Below are 9,323 nucleotides of genomic sequence, written 5' to 3' on the forward strand. Positions count from 1 at the left end.
AATATGGCCACCCTAGGCCAAGGCAGTTGCGTTTTTTAGGCCTAAATCAGTCGCGAAAACAAACTGTAAAAATCGAACGTAATTGCAATTAAAAGATTGAAAAAGTTGCATACACTAGCACAAAATAGAGGAAACTATTTTGCATAATAGAGAGTTGTGGAGTTCATTGGTGATTTCAGCAGTGCCAAGTGTAAGTGTGTGCAGACTCGCTATGGAAGATTTCTGCCTACTTGAAGCAACAATTTAGGTAGTTAAGGTTTTTCATTGTAAATTAAGCAAAGTACTGTTGAAGAGCTTAACAAAAAGTGTATAAAGTGGGTTTATCCAGTTTTCAAGTGTAGATAAACAAAGTTGCCGGCTAATTGGCTACGCCAGACAACGGTATTTTATACGGTATTTTTATTTCATAATTGAGTTATTACACTCAAGTAAAAAAAGTCCGCGGATAAGATATACTTTTGTTAAGTTAATATTTAAGAAAATTAAGAGAAATGGACTAAAGAAAGCTAATTAATTTACATAATTTGTGTTTGATCGGCAATCAGTATTTAATCGGCCTGCGGCATTTCTTCAGTTTGCCATCACGGTCATACCCCGTCTCAGTCCATGTTCGAGTGTGTGTGTGTGTGCAGGCAAGGGAAAAAATCGCACCATTTTTCTCGTGCTCTCTTGCGTGCGTTTTTTGGTCTTTCGAGGACAGTTTCGTTGGAAATCAAACAAACAAGAGCCCAGCTAAATATGTAAAAAGTAGTGTATTAAGTAGTTAACGAGAAAGCGACGAGCGCACAGCTGCAAATCGAGTTGCAAATTGTAATATTCGGTCCAAACGTGTGTAACTGTGTCTGTGCGTGCGTGCGTGTGTGCGAGTGTATGGGTGAAAAAATGAGGCGTAGTGAAAATGCGTGCAAAACTGTATAAAAGGTAAATCGGCAGTAACGAATTGGCTAATTAATTAAGCCCACAAGTTGATCGGTTGCGTACGAATCGAAGCAAACCAAACAAAATGATGCGTTGGCAGAAAGGCGGCCCATTGAAAAAATATGGCCAAAAGTCGAGTAGTTACACCCTCTCCCTTTTTCCCCCACTGTCGCTCGTGCTCTCTTTCTCTCTGCCACTCTTTTTGGCCATCGCCGTTTTGGCTCTTTTTTGCATCGAATAACAAAACGTGAAAATTTATAAAAATAAACGAAATCACGTACGGAAATATTTATTTCGACCTTGCGGCCACAGAGTTCTTCCAAAATTTTACATGGCGCGGGGGGAAAGGGCAGCTAATTGGGCTAATTCTGTGACATTTTCGGATTTTCATTGAGTAGCCTCGATAAAAGAACAAAGTAACTTTCATTTGAAGGACTAAATTGTTAAAAGTTTAAAGTCGGAGGTCAATAACAACACTCCAGAAATTAAATAAAAATCAATGAGAAAAAGCAAATTTAGTTAGCGCTCTCATCTTAGTGTGACCAGCCTGTGAGCGGGGGCAGGCCAAACATACCAAAAAATACCAGTCTATTGAATTTCTTTTGTTTTTACAGTCAGAAAAAATCTGATATGAGTGTGATGATCAATTTGAATATTTATATGTCATTTTGGATCAGATACAAATCATTCTCCGTGTCAAGTAGGGATAAATATTAAAATGCATTAGACAGTGGTGGGAATTGGTCCCGAGCTTATGTTTTGATATCCATCAGTTTTCTTTAATTGTTTAGCTTGTCTTAAATGATCTTATCTTCTATTTTTCAGATTGCTATGATATCCAGGCGCTGAAGCCAAGTGCTATAAGTGTTTAAGCGTGCAACTGACCGGTTAAATTGTCCATAACTGAAATTTAACTACACCTTTAAGCAGCAGCAGCAGAATCACTTTTGCCTAAAATGTCAGCCGCCTCTGGGAGGAATAAAAACATAGCAACAAACTGAATGAATACAATTCGGAGTTTCAGATTTGTTGTCACACAAATTGTTGGATAAAATGTGCAAAAGTGTGTTTGTCAAATTGTTTAGCCAAAATTATTTGTTTACCTAGTTATTCAGCGTAGCTCGAGACTGTTTTCCTTTACTCCCAACAACAACCACAACACACTCACACCTGGCTAATTTGCACCGGAATCTAAAGAACTGAAACCGAAATTAAAGCCCAAGTTCGATCAACGGATTAGCAAAATAGGAATCAAATAATTCTACGATAAATAGCCCGCCTTTTGACATATGTACACATAAATACACAACAGCACATACACATACACCAAAACAAAAGTATAAAATTAAAAACAAAAGGAGATATAGCAACAAAGCTGAAAATTCAAGGAGATGCTGCTCAAATTTCATACTTAATGTCAAACAACAACGACGACCCCACAGCTACAGCAACAACAACAGCAGTTAGAGAAGGCAAAGGAACAACAGGAGTAACTGTAAGCTAGCGAAGAGAGTGGAGAGACGAGAGACGAGACGAGCTCATTACACACACCTGTCGTCGTCGCCCAGTGGGAGAAAGAGCAAAGAGAGCGGCGGATCTCCCGTGTGTGTGTTATTCGCATGCGCGAAATGCGCGGACGCTAAGTGAGTGTGAGTGAGTGCGCGTGTGCTAGTGCACGTACGTGCGTGCGTGTGAGTGTGGGCGGTGAGGATAATTCGCTCAATTCGCACGCATCCCACAGATCTTGCAGATCCTTCAGTTTGCTTATCAAACCGAACCCGCATTTCGGATCAAACCAATCGCCAATCAGCAAGAACAACAGGAAGAACTACACCTACAGCAACATCAGCAGCGGCAGCCGATCAAAATTCATTATCAAAATTCACGGAAAGGCAATCGACTTCTTGAGTCAAAATTCAAGCGAGATTAGCTAGGCGAAATGCAGCGACGAGAACGGCAAGCAAGGTGAGTTAAGATTGTCTAAAATTCAACCGATTCCCAATTTACTTTTATAAATGATTCACAAAAATTATTGAAGGGATTACTGTCACTTGTAGCTTACTATCTACTATTACCTTAAGAATCTGAATATGAAATTTATCTAAAAAGATATAAACTCTTACAATTATTTAGTTAACAATATGTTATCATATGACTTTTAATCAAGTCAGTTCTAAAGTTGCCTTTACAAGTGGCAGTAACATCTTAAATAACGCAATGAAACCCACTCTTAGCACTGAATTCCTCACAGAAAACCAAGAAAAGCTAAACTTGACTGGTGGTTTCGGTTCCTGGTTATGAATCTGAGGCCTTGGTCCCCCTTATACCAATATCATAGTTCAAACTCGAAATCTCAACCCCAAGCGACCCTAAAATTGTGCGTAGAAATTATCAACTTCAGACAATTCTTATAATTTTGCATTGATAAAGGCTAAGAAAGCAACACTCTTAGGGTTTTCCCCAAATTTCCCATATGTGGTATTTCGGTCATATTTTAATAGCGATAAGATTATGATTATGACGGAGGATGATTGTTTGTCGACTTTATAACTAAGTATAGATTTTCTTGGAAACAGGTAATTTTTTTGGCTTCGCTGTTATTAAAAACTGCCAACCGCGAATTCTTCAGCCTGGTAAGAACCACAGAAACCGTGATTGACTAATCTTTAAATATCCGAAAACATAGTACATAAAAGTGTAGCATCATGATCATATGAAAAAATGGATTTCTATTAATTTCCTAGCGAATACTGTACATTGCCAAAAGTTCAACCATCCGTTGTGTTTTACGTTTCTGTTGTTGCAGCTTTTTTTTCTGCCAAAAGATTGTATTTTTAGCAAGAGATGTTTCTATTTAAACTTGTGTGTTTGATTTTATTTTATTTTCGCAAGTGTTTCTGCTGCTTTTGGTTTATGGCGTCTGCTTCTTCTCGCCTCTGGCACGCCAGCCAAATTAGAAGGGGGTGAATGAAATGGGTTTCCAATCCAATCCAATACATAATACCCGCATATGTGGATGCATAATAGATGCCCTCGGTGTTTGTGTAAGGAAGCGGGAAACGAAGTGCACACAACTCACGCACATTATAAATATTTTATAGGCATTTTAGTTGATCCGGCCTCCTTGTGTCAGGCCGACGGAAGGCACCTTTTTTCGCCTTGAATGTGGGTCCAAAGTTGTCGGTTCTGATGACCCTACCTCGTGCTCGCTTTTATTGACGTTTCTAGGTTCTTGTTGGTGTTTCTAGGGTCTTCCTGCGACTTTGTGTCTCTGTATTTTTGTGTTTTATAGTTCTTTATACATACGACGTACGTACATTTGTTTGCCATTGGGTCTTCCCAATGTTTGCTGTCTGCATTTTCGGGTCTTCCAGCTATATTTACTCACACAAAGCACTTGTTTGCCCGTCGCTCATCACGATTCCTCCGAGGTAGACGGTTTTTGGGGACAGTTTGCCGGGGATTCATTAGATGACCTCGGGGAATTAAATTTCAGGAACAATATATGATAAGCTGGGGAGTCTTTAAAGAAGACTTTGTACTTCCTGGATCCTATAATCCTAGTAATAAAAGAACTGTTATGATGTATTTACGGCTTAGGAAATTGAACTCTTAAAACGAAAGGGGAATTAAAAATGTTTGTTGACCCGCTTCAATTAAAGTAGGTTAGGTAATAACCGGTGATGATTGAACCTCTTTTTCACCATGTTTTTTCAACAAAGAGTAAGAAAAAGCAAAACAGAAATCATGTTACAACATTTATTTTACACGCCACTGGCGGTATATATAGAAAAGAAAACGGAAAGCAGCTAACCAACCTAAACTAACGTAATTTTGTTGCTAGCCAACCAACAAACTTACTCATACACATCTAAGTATTCACATTTCCACACATTTTAGATGGAGACAGCGAATGTAACGTAAAACAAACTTTTTGTATTACTTTTTATTATTTAATAGCCGAGGTGGTATGGAGAATGGGGGGATGGTGAGCCGGTGGGCCACGGGGATAACCTAAATTCACAGTTAGAAACGAGAACAACAAGCAACATAACGTAGGCCACCCTGCCAGTGTTGCCACCTGCCACCCATTTAGGGGGCATTACAGTCGAACTTCCCTTGGAAAAACTAGCATTGTTGAAATAATATCTATATTTTTTCTTAAACCTAGTTTTAAATCAGAAGATATTATAACATCCTAAAATGGAATTCATGAATAAGTAAATTATAAAACAATTGGTAGAACAAAATTAGTTTTAAGGCTGCAAAATGATTACATAATCTTAGTTATTGTAGCATATTACAAATTGTCTTATGAACTATGTGCATATTTTTGTTTTTCCATTGAGGTAATGATTTCTGATTGGCCTGTTTTAGTTAGGGAAACTCTGCTTTATCGAATGGGGAGAGAGGGAACTGCAGAAAGAAAGCCAAGTTGCGTGCGGCAAAAATGTAGCTCCAATAATAACACAAGAAAAGCGCTGATGAAAAGCGAACGAAAGCGAGAGGATAACGGAGGGCGGTGGTCTGGGTTGGGTGACCAGTAGCAGCAGCTGTGGGGCCACATAAAAGCAAGGACAAATTGCGGATTTAGCAAAAATAATGTGAATGTAAGAGCGAACACACCGAAATAAAAAAGCAAAGCACAAGTGACCCATCAAACATCCGCACATACACCACGCACTACTTACCGGTGACGTCATTAGGCTGTTGTCGACTGTCAATCGCTGGCTTTTCTATTTTTTTTCTTTTTTTTTGCTCCACAAGTGAATGGGTGAGACTGCGTGGGGGTGTTTCGCTCTATGTGAGCCATAGAAAAGACCCCGAACACATTGCTCTCTATGAAAGAAAAAACGAGGGCCTAAAGACCCTTTAGGCATTAAAAAATTAAGCTCTTTAGGTGGTTTTATAGTAAAAATTAAATTTAGTAGAATGCATCACATGTCGGTTCAGCCCCACTTTATCACATATTTTACTTAGTTATTAAATTACCTTAATGTTAGGTGCTCTAAACTCAAATTTACACTTCTAGCTAGTACTAAAACATTTTATAAATTCAACAAACACTTTAATCAGTTAATCTTATCCTAAATGACTTTGCTAATTTTGTTTTAACATACTTTACTTTTTAACCGTACGATAATTATGACCAACTCTTTGAAGAATTAATATAATTGTTAGCAATTGATAAGAAATGGGGGGTTATATCAGGGAAACTTTGTTCTTTAGAAAATGCTGCTCTTTCATTTTGCAATTTAGCCAAATGAAGAAGAAAGTACAAATGAAAATGCACAGAAAGAGCAACGTCAGCGAAAGCAGGAAAACAAAAACCAATAGTGTGAAAATTTCATCTAATTAAATTAGATGCTCGAGTCCCATAAAGGAAAAGAGAGAATTGGAGAGGGGGAGTGCGCGTGGGTGAAAGTAAAAGCCTGTCAAACAAATCGATGGGATTTCACATACAAACAGCTGACACAAAGCTTTGACGGAGCCTCTTTTTTCTCGCCCCTCTTTATTTTTCACCGACATTTGCGGTTGGATCATTTTAAGCCTTTGGCAATGAATCATCAGGTAATTCTGTCAGATGGTCGGAAACCGGAATCAAGAGTGGGGTCCTTTGAAATTGGGACACAAAAAAACGAAACGGGGTCGAGTGGAGCTTAAACAAAGTTAAATATTTTCGTATATTTATACAATGTGGCACAACTCACCTTTACTGTTCCTCTGAAAACCAAAGTGCTGTAAACGGCGTTTAAGCCTTCGCATAAAACATGTTTAAAGGAATCTAGGCATCATCATTTGATTAAAAAACCATGCTGCCATAAAATTCTTGTCAATTTTCTCACTTTTCAGCACTTGAAATTTCAAGAGCAGCGTCATGAAGAAAATGAAAAGGGACAAGTGCTGTTCAACTAACTCGGCTGGCTTAAGTTCGCCTTTATCTTTTATCTCGGCGCCCCTTGAGTCTCCCCCCAGCGCTCTATTTGCGTTAATTTTTCATCTTTGTCTCTATCGCGGTGTATGGAGTCGTGGAATTCCTTGAGCGGAGGGAAAAAGCGAACAAGCAGATTAGACGTGGCTTTGGAGAGGAGCCTAACAAGTTGCTCAGGTCAAGTCTGGTTTTTGTTTGAGTTCCTTTTGTTTCCACCACACTCATTGCGTTCTTTTCTGCGATTTTTGCCGGGTATTTCTCGAGTGTCAGGAGTATATGGCAGGGAAAACTTTTTATCAGGGTACTCCTTCATTGAGAAATGGTATATAATATTCGAGGAAAGTATATTTATAGCACTGACTATAAGGCATTTAAACTGCCTGTTTGTGGGGCAAATCCATCAATCAATTAGCTTTAAATAAAAAAAAATTTCTAATATTTCCTCTTAGAGGTTAAGCTAGCATGCCGTGTAAAATCTTAATAGGATCCTCTTCAGTCAAAACCGTTAGTCATAATTTTTGGTGTTTGCTGAAGAATAGGCGACACTAAACTGTGTGTCCGAAAAAGATTTCAGTCATGTTTAATGAACCCAAAGAGTCGGCTTTGAACTCTTTCCCCTATCGCTCTGTCCTTCTCCTTCGCCTCAAGATTGTCTGTCGTGTATTTCTTCCACTTTATTACTCTTGCGTACTGATAATTAAGCAGCAACTGGTTTTTCCTTATGCCATTGATTTGGTTCTTGTGTTCGGCTCTTGTGTTTTCACTCATAATTGTTTTTAATTTTCGAAAACAAATAAATGTCGCTGGAACAGCAAACATAAATTACATTTTAATTAATTAATTGCCAGGCCACCAAAGAAAATAAAGACCAAACAGCAACAGTAAAACCTACATATATGTACACTGCCTGTGGATTCTACAGTCATCTCCCCGGCATTCGCCATCTCTGTCGCGCCCCTGCAATTGAGGTCAAATGCGTAGTCGCATATCAACTGCAGCAACCTCCGTGCGAGATGGAGAATCGGAGAGAGGGAGCTCAATAACCCCAGAAACTCCAAGTTGTTACTCGAGTTTTGCTGTATCTTCATTTCGATAATTACACCACCAGTAGGGCCTATCGGTGTGCAGTTTAAAAAACACATTTGATTGAAGGTTAAATCACTTGAGAGCCTTAACTAAATATTTAATCATTTAATTATGACCGGCGGCGGTATCAATATCTTTGCATAGCAAGATAGTGTGTTGTATGCTTAAGAAAATAAATCTTAAATTGATTTGTCTAGACTTGTACGCTTTCAAAAACAAATCCTTAGTTTAAATCTTCAGTTCTGCTTTGATTTATGGTGGGAAATTAGTTAAATATAATGATGTTTTTAAAAAGTAGTCTGAAAAAGTTGAGAAAAAATGTTTAAAAAGGAAACCATTTGTGTTATCTTGTTGAATAGGGCCGTTGAAATGCGTATATTTTTTCTGCAGATATTCACCCTATCAATCCCACTGTGCTAATTCCAGGGGATTTCTGTTAACAGACACTGTTATGGCAGCAGGCATACAGCTGTCTCGCTTATCGCCGTTTATGCATGGCACTGCTGTATGAGTCACTCCCTCGCGGACACCACCTCCCCATACCCCTCAACCCGCCACCTCCCTCTCGCTCGCTCTTACTGGTATTGGTAGCAAACTCCACAGTTGCGACTGCGCTCCAAAGAAATCTCCATTGAGGCAAATCCATAGATCGCAACCTCTCTTATGCCGGCTTGGTTAACTTATTCCGCTTCTCGTTCTCCGTGCTCCACTCTCCAATCTCAACCTCATTTGTGAGTGAGTGTGAGTGTGTTTGACAGGTGCGTTTTGTTTGTGTAACGAGTTTGCTTGCGATAGTTTCTCGGTCCGTGACGCATGAACGCTACTTGTCTCTGTCACTCGTCATTATCAGTTGGTAGCTCGCTCTCGCACCTCTCTGTTGTTGTTGTATCTTTCCCCTAAAGTGACAAGAACAAGAACAACATCCAGCAGCAGCGGCATGAACAATAATTACATACTAATACAAACTGCTCATTTGCCGCATTTTCACACGCTCACAAGTGTTTTTACCTCGCTCCCTCTCTCTCGAGCATTGTCCTTCGCTCTTTCTCCTACACCGAGAGAAATTCAGCTGGATATCTATTTCATGTTCTCGATCGAATAGGTTTTTGGGTTAGGATAAATGGTATGGCAAGCCTTTTTTAAGAAAAATATTTTAATTGGCTAGAGGCTTCTACACATTTATCTACAATCTAAAGACTATTCGAACCTAGTCTTTAGTTTCCCTATTATTATTTTGTATTTGTTAAGTTTAAAATAGGTTAAAATAAAACAACGATAAACTGCTTACTGTTGTGAAACCATTTTCTTTCTTTAATTATGAAGAACACTTAAGAACGCGTAGTCAAACATATATTATTTGAGATTCTTTTAATATAAATCACCGAAT

The sequence above is a fragment of the Drosophila suzukii genome, chromosome 3 (genome assembly GCF_043229965.1).
Source record: "Drosophila suzukii chromosome 3, CBGP_Dsuzu_IsoJpt1.0, whole genome shotgun sequence".
NCBI classification, from domain to species: Eukaryota; Metazoa; Arthropoda; class Insecta; order Diptera; family Drosophilidae; genus Drosophila; species Drosophila suzukii.